We start from the raw sequence: 16,394 nt of genomic DNA on the forward strand, positions 1-16,394 counted from the left end.
AGAAGTTTTATCTGAAGAGAAGGGCAAGGATCAGATCAGGACATTGCCTTCACAGTCCCAAAGACCCTATCCACTTCAGTCAGGAAGATCAATCTGACAAGTGGATGCTTTGGACTCAGCCCAGAAATTACCTCTAAATTGGCACCCAAGACAGCTTGGATCTGAGACAATTTAAAAAAAAATGTTTTGGGTATATTCTAGACTTTAAAAAGCCCCAGATAATTTTGAGAAGGTACTCTGGATGAGGTCCAGCTGATCGCATGGCAGAGTAGAATGCATTCTTTTATGCTATCACTGCCACCTCATTGGCCTGTAAACAAGGTTCTTCCTGTTTCATCTATAGCAGGGGTGGGGAACCTCCATCCTGAGGGCCGTATTGCTGGGCCGAACCGAACCATGTGGCAGCCTCTCTGGGGCCTGGCTGGCCAGCGAGGATTGTGGGGCGCAGCCACACTGTGAAGCAGCCTCCCCACGGCCAGGCAGGGATCACAGGGCCCAGATGTACTGTGCGGCAGCCTCCTTGGGGCCTGGCTGGCCAGCCAGAATTGCTGCAGGGCCTGGAAAAGTTACTGTCACAAGTCAGTATCCATTTGATTATCCCAGATGGTGTGGTCTAATATGCTAATGAGTGTGTGACCTAATATGCTAATATTAGGGGATGTGGTCTAATATGCTACTGTGTTCCTGCTGGGCTTTTTCTACAAAAAAGCTCTGGACCTATGCATTTGCCTAGGGTGGCAGGCCAGGTGTGTGTGTGTGTGTACCAGATTAGGCTCTCCCCACATGACTTCAGATAGAAAAACAATTATTTGCATTAATTTTGCTGACTTGAATCATTCTTCCTTGGTGGAGCACTGTTTTTTAAGTTGATAATTTTTATGGCCCGTGAATGATGTTATAAATATCTACATGGCCCTTGGCAGAAAAAAGGTTCCCCACCCCTGATCTATAGTCTTCTGCCTGTATCATTCTGTCCATCTCCAGACCTGCTTTACTCAGCAAGTTCCTGAATATACCTCAAAGCTGATGGTCTTTAACTAGGGCTGCGGGCAACCTCCCACCCTGGAGATTCATTCTCCCACTGCAGCTTTGTGGAGCATCAGCAGCAAAATGGGGGGGAGGGCAGGGGGATCAATGTTGATGTTGCGGTATCACTTCCAGTTTCAGAAATGAGACATCATGAGACACTCTAGGAATTTTCCAAGTTATCTATGGTAAAAGCTATAGAGATTTTAAGAAATTCCTACAGCATTGTCAATGCCACGATACCATTTCTGGTTCTGAAATGGCAAGTGACAACACACTGTATGCTGACACTAGTTTTTGAACCCTGTGGCACAGAGTGGTAAAGCTGCAGTACTGCAGTCGGAGCCCTCTGCTCATGACCTGAGTTCGATCCCAGCGAAAGCTGGTTCAGGTAGCTGGCTCAAGGTTGACTCAGCCTTCCATCCTTCCGAGGTGGGTAAAATGAGCACTCAGCTTGCTGGGGGGAAAGTGTAGATGACTGGGGAAAGCAATGGCAAACCACCCCATTAAAAAAGTCTGCCTTGAAAATGCTGTGAAAGCAACATCACCCCAGAGTCGAAAACGACTGGTGCTTGCAAAGGGGACTACCTTTGCCTTTACCTTTTTAGCTCTCTTTTGCTCCCAGGGTTTGCCAGCCGTGGAGTGGGGAAGGTTTGTCAATCATGGCCTAGAAACTCTCTATCTTCAGCACAACAGAAGTAGATGGAAGACAACAATCCTGTATATGGCCCTGGACAACTCAATAGCCCAGAGGGTCAGATACTCAACAGAGTGTTTGAAATACTTTCAGCCCTCCAAAGCACTGTGGACTCTTAGAAGACTACATTATCTTAGATTTATCTTAATGGTACTTCCACTCCAATGGGGAGGAGGTAACATATCTATAGTGAATCCAGAAGCAGCCCAGCCCCATGCTGAAAGTTTCTGGTTGGGAACCCTGGAATTACGTCATCCCTAGCTTACTTATAGTAATTATATAAGACAGCAAGACATGGGATACGGTCTCCAACACCACAGCACTACAAGGACATAAACAGTTGTTTAAAGGGATATGATTATAAAAGCCCACAAGTATTGCTGATGGCATAGCATTACAGCATACTAATGTTAAAGCTCTCCTATATTTTAGGATACTTAAGAGTTGATAAATAGCTTGCACATTTCTTAATGTACTGGGAAATTTAGGTAAGGCCTTTTCTGGTCATCTTTATCACAGAACCTTCGCTTAATACCTGGCTATTTTCCAGATTGTAAAACAGTAGAACCAGGGGAGAAACATGGGAGGGTTTTAAAGACTGACGTACTCCATGGAAAATTCCGTAAATCTCTCTGAATACCTGTGCTCTCAGTGTCATAAAGTGTTATTAAATGCAGCACTACTTGTTACATTTATGCCACAGGTACAGATTCAAGTGAATTATTCAGGGCGGCAGCATTCCTATTCTTCTTGTATCACAATGGAAAGCTCTAAAGAGAGAAATAGTATTCAAAAGCATTTGCTCTTTGCTTTTTTTAATAACTGGAAAGTCTAAAGAAAAGTTAAAAGAAAGAGGAAAGTCTAGAGGAAAGTTAAAAACATCATTTTTTTTTGAAGGGTCAGGGATTCTTGGGGGATAAATGGTAGGTTTTCAGTACGGAAAACCTCAAAGCTGCTGACAGAGAATAAAAGTCTTATATTTTCAACCAAGAACCTAGCTAATCAAAATCTGCAATGTAGTGCCTGCGTAATTCTTTACCAACTTGTTGTAGTAAGTAGAGTATTGTACTAGGATCTAGGATACCTAGGCTCAAATCCTGTCTCCGCCACGATGTTTGCTGGATAAGGTTGGGCCAGTCCATCTCTCTGTACCTAACCAACCTCAGAGGGTTGTTGTGAGGATAAAATGGAGGAGAGAAGAACAATGGCAAGCTGTTTGGGCTCACACTGGGGAGAAAGGGGGAATATAGATGATATTAACAAGTATATTAATAAATAATTCTTTACCACATACACCCATCTTTCTCTTCCTCACATGGGTTGCACTAGCAGGATCACTGCTATTTTCTTCCCCTTTTAAGGTTAAAGGAAGCAGGCTCTCTTAAAGAAAAAGAAATTAAACTGACAGAGTGCTGCTGGTACAATCTGTGCTGGTTATCATATAACCAAGCTATAATTGGTGCAGCCTAACACTTTGCTGGGACGCAAGATAATCTGCAGATAGAAACACAGGAAGCTGATTTATATTTAAAAAGACCACTTGCTCATATATCGGACAACTGTTGCCTGCTTTGGGGAGTGCTCAACCTTATTAAGCTTTTGCACAGCACTGGAATTCTGAGAAAGGGTATTGGGAACCGCCACAAAATGTTGGCCATGGGGAGCAACTACAAAGGAGCACTCCCTGTAAACTCAAAAGGTGACATTTCTCTTGTGGTCTTCTGAAGCACCTCCTGTTCTAATCTGATGGGGGAAGGAAGTCAGGACCAACTCTTTGCTTTGGCGAAGAGAATTTGAGAGAAAAGCAAGTGAGCACCAAGAAACTTACCAATGTGCCCCATGCTGGGAGTAACTGATCTAACTGACTAACAGCTGCTCTCCAGGACTTCTGCCCAAGCTGTTTCCTAGCTCTGCTACTTAGTCTTTTAAGAGCTGATGCCAGGTACTGGCCTAGGAGCTACATACATATCAACAGCACATGGTCTACTATTGAGTTACGGCCCTCAGGTAACAACACTATTCTCTAAGAGATATGATAATTCTGACACAGGGTCAAATTCCATTGTGATCCAAAAGATGGTGATCAGAAACCAAAAACAACCAAACTCCTAATGGGTGGCTCTCCTCAAGGTAAGAAGGGAAAGAGGATGTCTAATATCATGTGAAGATTGTAGAAAAGATGCAGGTGTGGAAATCCTTCAAACTACAACTGCTAAAGAAGATTATCCAAGTCAGTCTCGAAGCCAGCAAGATTCTTTACTATTAATAATCATTCCAGCAAAAATTTTACACAGCTAATAAGTATACACACCCTTTTGATTTCCAGACTAATGGATAAGAATAAAAACAACTGCATGCTCTACACTGTGACAAATCACTCTTGCAATTGCTGTAATAGAGCATTCATGGATGCATTCAAATGTTTAAATAAAAATAAAAAATTTATTATAGCATAAGCTTTCCAGAAATGAAGAGAGGTGTGTTTCTCGAAAGCTTATACTACAATAAAATTTGTTAGTCTTAAAGGTGCTACTGAGCTCTGCTATTTTTGCAGCAACAGACTAACACGGCTAACTCCTCTGAATAAATGAAAACGGGTGTTTTTTAAAAAGAACCCTGAAACAGATTCAGTTCAAGGAACCTTTCAAAGCTTCTCGGTCTCACAACATCCAGTCCTATTATCAATAACTGCAAAAAAAAAAAAAAAACCCTTTAGCAAATAAAAATGCACATCCTGATGCGTTTTTAACATTTCATCAATGGGATAAAATGCATATCCCTGGCAGTAGGGGGGTGGGGGGAAGACTATCCTATAAATTTGTTACACTGAAAAAGCATCTGGCACCAAGGAAACAAAACCCATTGAAATAAAACATTTCTTAAAGCACTCACTGCTGTAAAGGCCACACTTCTGTTATTTATGATTCCAGCTGAGACTTTTTTCCAAACGGCGGCTGATCTCTGTATTCTTCTCAGAATGGCTCAGGTTAATCAAATTTCTATTTCTACTTATCAAAACCCTCTCTTTTCTTTCCTGTCCATCATTCTCAAATTCTCTCTCAAATCCATTTTGATTCCACACAAAGCTAGAATGGTGTACAGAAATCAATACTGCAAGCCAACAAGGCCAACCAAAACAAAATCACTTTGTAAGATGTATTTCCCGGAAGGCAGGGAGGGAGAAAACAGAACTAAAGGGAAAGGGATCAGTATTTTTCTATTTAAAAATCAACAGATCTTTCAGCATAAGATTAAATACATCAATCTTGCCATAAATTTCATTCCCCAACTAATAGTAAAATAGGAGTTGGTAGTGTTTGAATGGCTAAAGTGGCTTGGATCATTTCCACACATTTTAGATTATGATTTCTGGAATGACAGGATTAAAAGAGTTGCACTTAACTGTAGCTGTTGTTCATCAAGGGGTCTTCAGTCAGGTACGCGTGGGACTGTACTTGCACAGGCCTGCTGCAGAGATCTTTTCCAAAACTCTCTAGAAGGTCCGGAGTACTCAGCCCCCTGCCCTGGTTGGCACCTTCCTGCCCAGTTGATGTGTGATGCGGTGGAGCAAGCGTTCTTTCCCTCAGTTCCTTCTCGTCACTGTGGAAAGGATCCCATGAGTGCAAGGATTCCACAGCACAGAAAGGAGGGAAGGATGTGTGCCTGCACAGAAAACCATTTGATGAACAACAGTTACAGGTAAGTGAAACCTTGTTTTCATCTTTGTGGTTTCTGTGCAGTAACCAATGGGAGAATAACAAGCTCACTTTCCAATAGGAGGTGGATGTGGGATTCTCAGTAAAATAAAGACTGGAACAACTGCTTTCTCTACAGCTGAATCCCATCTGGAATCACCATCAGTGTTTGATTAATGTCAATGGGGAAGACCAAGTGGTTGCCTTGCAAATGCTGTCTAAGATGACGTTAGTGAGGAAAGCTGCGGAGGAAGACTGAGATTTGGCTAGGTGAGCTCTGAGATGAAGTGGACAATCAACTTTGGAGGCAGAGTATGCCAACTGGATGGTCTTCACCACCCCATGTGAGATGGTTTGGGAGTAGGCTGCTTGGCCTTTGCGGGAGCCAGCAAAGCAGACCAGCAGGCACACGTCCCTCCCAGCAAAGCAGATCATCAGGTTGTCCTCTTTCCACAAGGATGCAGTATGGTTTAAATAAAAAAGCAGTGACCTACAAACGTCTAAAATGAGCACAATTCATTCTTTGTCTGAAGTAGGTGGGAGGGAACCACCGGCAGGACTTTGTCCTGGAAAACATGAAAGACAAAACTTTGAGGAGGAATCTTGACTGATATGGCAAACCACCTTATTCTGGTGAAACTTGATAAAAGGCAGGATAGACTATAAGGCCCTAACTTCCCAATAAGTTCCATCCTTCAAAGGGGGAGATCTTCAATTCTCACTTTAGTATAATTGGGAAGAGCGGTACAACAGAGCTTGGTGTGGCCGTGCAAGATGCTGGCAGAAGCCATGGATCTGCTGCAGGAGTCAGTGATACATTGCATGGTATTTAGTTGCTACTTTCCAATCTTAAAGCCCTCCACCTGGTCACCTGGACTTTGGTCACAGCTTGGCCACAGGCTTGTGCTCTTCCATGAGTGAATCAATTAATGTAGCCATTTGTTCCCACAGGAACATTTGGTAGCATCCCATAATGGCATTAAAGTTTTCCATGTGTACAATCAGAGACCGTATATACCGTATTTTTCGCACCATAAGGCGCTCCGGAGGATAGGACGCACCTTCCTCCTGGGGGGCGATCCGCTGCCTCTTCCTCCGATCCGGCGCTTCCCCCGCGCCTGCTTGCCTGGCTCCATCTTCTTCAGGCAAGCACTGGGATCACTCCACGCGGCCCCAGCGCTTCGCAAGCGCCGGCTGCGGAGGGGGCAGCGTGCTTCCTACTTGCCTGGGTCCCAGCCTTCAGCTGTGATGTTTAAAGCAAGCGCTGGGATCGCTCCCTCCCCCCTCCGATCCCAGCGCTTGCTTTAAACATCACAGCTGAAGGCAGACACACAGGGAAGTAGGAAGCACGCTGCCCTCGCCACAGCCGGCGCTCGCAAAGTGCTGCGTTTGCGGAGGGGGTGGGTGCTTCCTACTTGCTTGTGTTCCTGCCTTCAGCTGTGATGTTTAAAGCAAGCGCTGGGATCGCTCCCTCCCCCCTCCGATCCCAGCGCTTGCTTTAAACATCACAGCTGAAGGCAGGAACACAGGCAAGTAGGAAGCACGCTGCCCCCTCCGCAGCCGGCGCTTGCAAAGCGCTGGGCCGCGTGGAGCGATCCCAGCGCTTGCCTGAAGAAGATGGAGCCAGGCAGGCGCGGGGTAGCGCCAGATCGGAGGAAGAGGCAGCAGATCGCCCCCCCGAAGGTACGTACCTTTGGACTATAAGACGCACACACTCCCCCCCCCACTTTTTTTTGGGGGGGGAAGTGCGTCTTATAGTCCGAAAAATACGGTAGATCTTACGGCTGAGACCGACAAGTCTGCATCCTTTCCATTCAGATGGAGATGAATGAGGTCTGGAGCACTGCTGGGTTGGGATGACCTCTGTGATGATGGAATTGGCAGTAGAGTATGGTGAAAAGGAATTCACAGTCTTCCCTCCAAATCTTGTACTTATGGTCAATTTTCTTGGCAGCATGGGAGATCGATACTGGCTTGGTCCAAATGGATCTGGATATATCCAGTGGTCCTTGTAGCATTGGAAAAGCAATTTGGGTCCCTACTGGGGAGAAAAGCAGAGGGGAAATACTAAAAGAGATAATGATGCACTGTATACAGAAGACCCAACACAGTAAATAAGAAAGATCAAGATAAACTGGCACATCGTCTCATCTTGACCTTACAAAAGCTAATTTCTGTATCTGACAATCTAAAAGGGCTATAATTAGAATGATATTGTATCATTACTGAATGATAAAGCAGGTTGTTCCAGAGATCAGCATTTAAATTTATTGGCCCACTGAATTGATTTTCCCATATCCGAAATAGGTTGCCACTTTCTTTGTTCATGCATCGTCTCAAAAACAAATACATGGTTCTTAAACCACATTGCCCAGAGAGTAAACAGCAATAAATCTGCTCAGAGTAGATTGAGCTTGTGAGACCTCAGAGGACACTGTAATAAAATCCATTACTATAGCGGAAGCCCAGGTGGTGAGGGGAGAGGTTTTGCTGCCTTGTTACTGGAAATTCATAAACCACGGGCCAAATCAGCTCTATGAGATTTTACAGCAATAAGGTAGAAATAAAGCCCTAACACTGTTTGATTTATTCCTGTGCTCAGACAAACTGCAATGGGAGACAGCCAGGGTAGATGAGGAGAGAAGGTATTTCTTTCTTCAGTACTACATAGGGAAGCATTTCTTCTTCAGCAATGCAATAAGGCCCTGCCACCTATATTATATGACAAGACAAAAGTGGCTAGTTTTCTTGGTAATATATACTTCACGGCAATCCTCTGTGCAGATTTATGATATTTGACAACATGCTGTTATGGAAGAGAGGGGGAAATATACGTTTAAGTAAACAGAGGACATAATTATCTTCTTACCCCACTTCATAAAGTCAAAGCACTACTAACATGGTCTGGTGTATAACTACAGCCGATAACAGAGCTGGGTGATACAGACAGGCAATAAAGTAAAGGTAGTCCCCTATGCAAGCACCAGTCATTTCCGACTCGGGGGGGTGACGCCGCATCACAATGTTTTCACAGCAGACTTTTATTTGGTGGTTTGCCATTGCCTTCGCCAGTCATCTACACTCCCCACCCCCTCCAGCAAGCTGGGTACTCATTTTACCAACCTCGGAAGGATGGAAGGCTGAGTCAACCTTGAGCTGGCTACCTGAACCCAGCTTCCGCCAGGATCGAACTCAGGTCCTGAGCAAAGAGCTTCAACTGAAGTACTGCAGCTTTACAACTCTGCGCCACAGGGCTGTTATCACACAGGCAATACTGCAATACCTTTCCATGCAGTGCAAATATCATTCAGGCTTCTTCATTTCCTCTTTCTCACATGCTGAAGAATACATTAGATGTGACATTTGGATATCTGAGGGTGGATGGCCTGTGTTTTAAAAAAATATATAAATAGCAACTGCAGGGTGAGCATGACAATTTAGATCAGGGTCAGATGTGTGTAAAAGGGGATTAGCCCTTCCTCCCCCACATCATTTTCATGATTTCCCTTGCCCCCAACACTGGTATTTGCCCTATGGCAGAAACAGAGAGACACTGTATGTTCCTCCTGCCACAGGGCAAGCAGACATTCCAGGAACTGCAGCCAGTGTGGTAAAGTGGTTCACGCAGAATCTGGGAGACGCAGGCTCAAATTCCTATTTTGCCCTGAAGCTTGCTGGGTGACTTTTGGATGGTTACACGCTCCCAGCTAAACTTACCCTCTCAGGATGTAAGGTTTTGCTCTGAGTATCACTCAAGCAGACTTTCTTAGGTGAATGCAGAAGCAGCATTTATTGAGATAAATCAGCAAAGCAAACACTTATGGCAAAGAGACCTTTGCCAGAACTAAAGCAAAAATGAAACTTAACCGTTATTTATAGACAGGTAATCTAACAGACCCAGATTTACATGCCAGAATTCTAGGTGCGGAAATCTAGCGCCAAAATATATTTGAAAAAGTTATCAAGCCTCTGATGTTTAGGTTAAGTTAAGGTTGCACATTCCAGTCCAGGGCCAACCTCCCGTCTCCATCTTCCGTTTCCAAAGAGACAGGATAAAAGGCAATTTCCCTCATGGTCACCTTCCGCTTTCAGGGCCATTTCTTCCAAGCAGTCTCCAAGTTAGTTGCTTAAAAGGATCAGGGCCTTTTTTTTGAGCAGGAATGCAGTTCCGGCTGGCTTGGCATTAGGGGGTGTGGCCTAATATGCAAATGAGTTTCTGCTAGGCTTTTTTTTTTAAAGCCCTGAAAAGTTTCTGCTGCGTGAAACAATTGTGCAGTCAGGGGGTGTGGCCTAATATGCAAATAAGTTTCTGCTGGGCTTTTTCTACAAAAAAGGGCTCTGAAAAGGATTATATATAAAACATAACAATTGGTTGAACACAAATATTATAAATATAAATACATAAATATAAATATTATAAATACAGGTGTTCATGATATATATCACAATCAGTGTTCCCTCTAAGCTGAGTTAGTGGCAGCTAGCTCAGTTTTTTGGCTTCAGCGCACGCATTTTTGTCTTAGCTCAGGAAGGATGACCCCAGAGCACAATAATTTGTGCAGCAGCTCACGACTTTAATGCCAGTAGCTCACAAAATAGAATTTTTGCTCAGAAGACCCGCAGCTTAGAGGGAATATTGATCACAATATGCTATTATGTAAAAAGATACAGCATGAATATATGAATAAGCAAAGAAAATACAACTAAGAATATGATTCGTAATGAAAACACTACTGAGAATAACCAGTCAAACAAACATGTACAATCCTGACACAGGGACGTTGTGTTTTTCTTAGAGAAGAGAGAACCAAATGTGCTGCTCTGAGATCAGTGGAGAGAAGACAGGATGAAACTGTACTTGACAGATGGAAGGTAGAGGCCAGCATAATGGTACAGAGGGAAGGATTAAAGCCCTTTATTCCTCCCAGCACCCAGCAGTCATAATTCAAATCCCCATCACTTGTAGCTATTTACAATTAAAAACGGACAAACATGGTAGATCTGTTAACCTCTGGTTTTGGCCTCTGTCTCAAGTCAGTGTGATCTGTTATAGGTCTGTCCAACAGCTGACAGAAAACTTTGCATAATGTCCATATAATGATACGCAAGTGGGCAGCGAGACACTACATCGCTCAGAGGCTCCACACAACAAAACAGGAAACTATTTCATGATCGTATACAGTAATTCGGGGCGGGGGGTGGTGGTGGTGGTTGGTGGCGGTAATGCAGGTATTGAATGAACCATGTAGTGCTTATCTAGGTTTGCTTTCCTCAGCTATGGTTTTGCTTAGCCCAGGAGGCGAAGCCATTGTCTGAAGCTTATTTGAAAACCTAGGTATGATTTAAAAAAAAATGTTAAGCAACATGTCTGTACCAAGCGAGTCATGATCTAGAGAGTTTCCACCTCTCTGCTTGAAAAGTTACATGCAGGTTGTTCTGGGTGTCTCCTTATGTATACACATCTTACGAGGGTAGGCCTTTATCTCAAAGAACAATCTATGGTTGCTCAATTGGGATCCTAACCAAAGTGGTGGTGGTAGGTGGTGGTGGTTGGTGGAGGAGGAGGGGAGGAGGAGGAGGAGGAGGAGGAGGAGGAGGAGGAGGAGGAGGGAGGAGGAGGAGGAAGGAGGAGGAGGAGGAGGAGGAGGAAGGAGGAGAAGGAGGAGAAGAAGAAGGAGGAGAAGAAGAAGAAGAAGAAAGAAGAAGAAGAAGAAGAAGAAGAAGAAGAAGAAGAAGAGAAAGAAGAAGAAGAAGAAGAAGAAGAAGAAGAAGAAGAAGAAGAAGAAGAAGAAGAAGAAGAAGAAGAAGAAGAAGAAGAAGAAGAAGAAGAAGAAGAAGAAGAAGAAGAAGAAGAAGAAAGAAGAAAGAAGAAGAAGAAGAGAAGAAGAAGAAGAAGAAGAAGAAGAAGAAGAAGAAGAAGAAGAAGAAGAAGAAGAAGAAGAAGAAGAAGCAAGAAGAAGAAGAAGAAGAAGAAGAAGAAGACAGAAGAAGAAGAAGAAGAAGAAGAAGAAGAAGAAAGAAGAAGAAGAAGAAGAAGAAGAAGAAGAAGAAGAAGAAGAAGAGAAGAAGAAGAAGAAGAAGAAGAAGAAGAAGAAGAAGAAGAAGAAGAAGAAGAAGAAGAAGAAGAAGAAGAAGAGAAGAAGAAGAAGAAGAAGAAGAAGAAGAAGAAGAAGAAGAAGAAGAAGAAGAAGAAGAAGAAGAAGAAGAGAAGAAGAAGATGATGATGATGATGATGATGATGATGATGATGATGATGATGATGATATTGGATTTATATACCGCCCCTCCACTCCGAAGAGTCTCAGAGCAGCTCACAATCTCCTTACCTTCCTCCCCCACAACAGACACCCTGTGAGGTGCGTGGGGCTGGAGAGGGCTCTCACACCAGCTGCCCTTTCAAGGACAACCTCTGCCAGAGCTATGGCTGACCCAAGGCCATTCCAGCAGGTGCAAGTGGAGGAGTGGGGAATCAAACCAGGTTCTCCCAGATAAGAGTCCGCACACTTAACCACTACACCAAACTGGCTGTCAAATGTTTTGTTGAGAGTTCATACCAATGTTTAGAAAAAGAGCATGTATGTGTGTATGTCTTTTTAATAGCCATAATAATCATTTTTTGTATGTTGTATCAGCTGCCTGATTTATGGCCATTTAGGGAACATAACATATCACTATTAGGCAGACAGACAGACAGACAGACAGAGGATAGGCGGGTAGATATACCAGTATTTCTAATGGTCAACATGGGCCCATCGGTGGATACTTGAAACCGTGGTCTGGGGCCAAATTGACATAAAACAGATATTTCCTTAAACTCAGGCACTCCTGAGGTAGAAAAATCTGAAAAGTTAAAAAAAAATGGATGGAGGGTGTTTAAATTCCTCAAAGGACAGGAACACATGTGCAGAGGAGGGGAAGAGGAGCCACTCCACCATCCACAATCGGACACTTGGTGCTAAAAGTGGCCTTTCATCAGGCTGGTGGGAAGGTAGACCAGAAGCTGCTGGAGCCTCAGTCCCCCCCCCCTCCCCCAATTGATTTAGCCAGGTGACAGTGCTGCTGTGGATAGATAGGAAGAAGAAGAGGGCCAGAATCCTCTGCCAAGCAAGCAGGGACAGGGAAATGATGGTCAGCAACAATACTGGAAACCAGTGGTCAGTGAAGTGAAGGAAAGCATGGTAAATGGTCCAGCAGACAGAGAAGTAGCTGTGGTAAGATGAGAGGGAAGTGACAAGAAGGGGATGTAACAAATGATGACGATGTTATTGGATTTATATCCTGCCCTCCACTCCGAATTTCAGAGTCTCAGAGCAGCTCACAATCTCCTTTATCTTCCTCCCCCACAACAGACAACCTGTGAGGCAGGTGGGGCTGGGAGGACTCTCACAGCAGCTGCCCTTTCAAGGACAACCTCTGCCAGAGCTATGGCTGACCCAAGGCCATTCCAGCAGGTGCAAGTGGAGGAGTGGGGAATCAAACTTGGTTCTCCCAGATAAGAGTCCGCACACTTAACCACTACACCAAACTGGCTCTAAGGATAGATGGGAGGGTAGAATGAAAAGAACGTTGGTGGGAAAATGGGGTGGGGTCAGTGGTTGGGTTGGTGACAGATGGGGAAACAATGAGCAGGCAGGCTGGGTAGCAGTCAAGGCAGATAAGAAAGGGAGAATCTTCTTCCCCATGAGGATCCCCTGTGAGAGGGATGCATGAGCCTAAGGTAATGGCAGTTGTTGGTTCTAAAGCAGCTGAGGGAGACCCAGCAAAGGTGGGGGGAATTGGGTCCCCCACACACGCCCAAATCCCTTGAGACCCTGTCTGTATTTGAGTGTGTATGTATGTATGTATTTCTATTACTGCTATTAATCACTGTGCTTGAAGAAAGAATGTGTAAAGCATCCCCAAGGAATATTTGAGCAACCCAACAACACCTATTTATTTAATCTTGAAAACAAAGTTTGAGAATAATCCTATGGATGAAAAGGCCTGTTTCCGAATAGCAGCAAATACTGGCACCTGGTTTACTTTTAAACTATTTAATACACATAAGGCACAACTTTTTCAATATATACATCGCTTTCTAAAGAAATCAATGCATTCCTTTGTAGTAAAAATTAAACAATTCCACCAGTTACAACGGAATGACCTATATAAAAGCAGGAGCTTTAATATCTAATTTTATGTGAAATATTAAATCTAACTTTATGTGAGATATTATACATCAGTGATGATTTGGCTCCCTAGTTGATAGAGCAGCTTGGTATAATTACCCCTAAAGGCCATTTGATTTTATAATTTATTCACCACTATAAAAATTTACATAATGTTTTTCAATTTCCTATTAATATGCAAATATTAAACCTGAGATTGGAAATGCAGCTTAAATGAATTCTAAACCACCACCACCCGACAAACACTACTTTGACTCTAGAAACTTCAAAAGATTGATGCTGCAGTCCTAAGAACACTTTCCTGGGAGTAAAACCCACTGAATAGACCTTAGTATAATTTTAAACAGATTTGCTTTGGACTGCTTCGGGTAGCTGGGCTGGGACTGAACTGTAGAAATGACTGGCATCACTCAGAATCCTTTCCATATACAGTCATTTGAACTGCCCCTTCCAATCAAACATTTATATTTTTTACCTCTTAAAGTGTGGATTTTTTGTGATACAACCATTTACTCCTTACTCATATTTCCTGCTTTAGGCAACAACTCAAGATTTAGTGATGCTGCAATCAGGGTTAGGCAATTCCTGGAGATTAAGGAATGGAGCCAAGACAAGGAAGGGTTTGGGTAGAGGAGAGGCCTCAGAGGGGTATATTGCCTTAAAGTCCACCATCCAAAGCAGCCATTTTATCCAGGGGAATTAAGTCTGGAAAATCAGATATAATTCTGGGAATCAGATATAATTCCAGGAGATCTCCAAGTCCCACCTGGAGGCTGGCAACCCTGCAATCTCTGCAAATGACCATGCTCAAACACTGACATTATGCTGCTTGTAGTGCCAGGGTTTTCTCTCAAAAGGAGCACCCTCCCCAGTCTTGAACTGCTGATCTTGTTCACAGTTTAAATGAGAAGAATGTCAAGTGTATTTAAGTCAGCAGACCTGGAGGAATTCATCATCACAAAGGCAGCCAGGTGGGAGCTGCTGTAGATACATGGAAACAATGGGAATTGTCATTTTCTCAGTCTTACAATTCAGTTTGGGAGGTTGCAGAATGAGTTGCCCTCAATCTTGGTAAAAAGTCATGCTGGACAAGATGGGGAATGCCTGTTTTTCAGGCCTCAGATTCAGCAGGAGCTCACAGGAGCACAGCTCCTGAACCTTTCTGATGGTTCCTCCTCCTCCTCCCAATCTACCTTGTCCACTGAATAGCAGGTACAGCTGCATAACAATCCCTGGATTAGGAGAGCAGGCAGCCAGCCAGCCACCAGGGGCTTTGCCACACCCACAGCAGCCCTCATTAACCCCTGGAGAATAGAAGGTGCAGCTGCATAGTAGAAGCAGGGGTGGAATTCTAACAGGAGCTCCTTTGCGTATTAGGCCACACACTGCTGATGTAGCCAATCCTCCAAGAGCTTACAAAAAAGAGCCTTGTAAGCTCTTTGAGGATTGCTTACATCAGCAGTGTGTGACCTAATATGCAACGAATCTCCTGCTAGAATTCCACCCCTGCTTAGAAGGGTAGAGCTCTATTTAGGACTGTATTCTCAGACTTCTATTTCTGTAGGAGTTTTTGACTACTTCCAGTTCAGAATATTTTTTATTGCTAGAAAAAAATTTCAGTTAGTACTGGCAACTGCAGCGTAGCCAGTCATAATACAAATATTTATTAATTTCATTTATATCATTTATATCCCGCCCTCCCCCACCTTGGCAGGCTCAGGGCGGCTAACAACAATCCATAAAAACACATCATAATAAATAAACCATTAGAATTACAATATAGAACAATATAGACAATAAAACATTAAAACATTAAAACATTAAATTAAAAACCAGTCTAGTAAATACAATTATACTGCGGTGTAGATCTTTAGACCGCATTGGCGGATCTTTGATTACCATTTTTCTTAGCAGTCCGAATATGCTGATTTAAAAAGGATGGTCTTGCAGGCCCTGCAGAACTGTTCAAGGCTCCGCAGGGCCAGCACCTCCTCGGGGAGTCGGTTCCATAGGGTAGGGGCCGCGATCGAAAAGGCCCGTATTCTGGTGCTCTGATATTTAACTTCCTTCGGCCCAGGGGTAGTCATTAGGTTTTTCCCTGTTGACCTCAGTGCTCTCTGGGGTTCATATGGGGAAAGACGGTCCCTCAGGTAGGCAGGTCCTCGGCCATATAAGGCTTTAAAGGTAACGACCAACACTTTGTACTGGACCCGGTATATAATCGGCAGCCAGTGCAGTTCACGTAGTCCCGGCCATATATGCTCCCGTTTCGGGCGTCCCAGAAGCAGCCTGGCCGCCGCGTTCTGCACTAGCTGCAATTTCCGGGTCCGGCACAGAGGTAGCCCCAAGTAGAGGGCATTACAGTAGTCTAGTCTTGAGGTGACCGTTGCGTGGATCACTGTTGCGAGGTCTCGGCGCTCAAGGAAAGGGGCCAACTGCCTTGCCCGCTTCAGATGGGAGAATGCTGACTTGGCAGTGGCTGCTATCTGGGCCTCCATCGATAATGAAGGCTCCAGTAAAACACCCAGACTCTTTACCTGGCGCGCTGCTTTCAATGGCGCACCATCGAAGGCCGGGAGAGCTATTTCCCTTCCCAGAGCGCCGCGACCCACGCATAGGACCTCTGTCTTCGCTGGGTTCAACTTCAGCCCACTCAGCCTGAGCCATGTCGCAACCGCCTGTAATGCCCGGTCGAGATTCCCTGGAGCGGGGTCGGGCCAGCCATCCATTAGTAGATAGAGCTGGGTGTCATCTGCATATTGATGACAACCCAGCCCAAACCGCCGGGCAATCTGGGCAAGGGGGCGC

The 16,394-nt window shown here is 44.3% G+C and overlaps 1 protein-coding gene across 1 annotated transcript in view; it reads right to left on the reverse strand.

The window, feature by feature from the left end:
- Positions 1-16,394, reverse strand: part of LOC132577939 (engulfment and cell motility protein 1-like) — a 262,139-nt gene that overhangs the window by 56,863 nt on the left and 188,882 nt on the right. The window lies entirely within an intron of this gene.

This window comes from Heteronotia binoei, chromosome 10 (assembly GCF_032191835.1).
Source record: "Heteronotia binoei isolate CCM8104 ecotype False Entrance Well chromosome 10, APGP_CSIRO_Hbin_v1, whole genome shotgun sequence".
Taxonomy (NCBI): domain Eukaryota; kingdom Metazoa; phylum Chordata; class Lepidosauria; order Squamata; family Gekkonidae; genus Heteronotia; species Heteronotia binoei.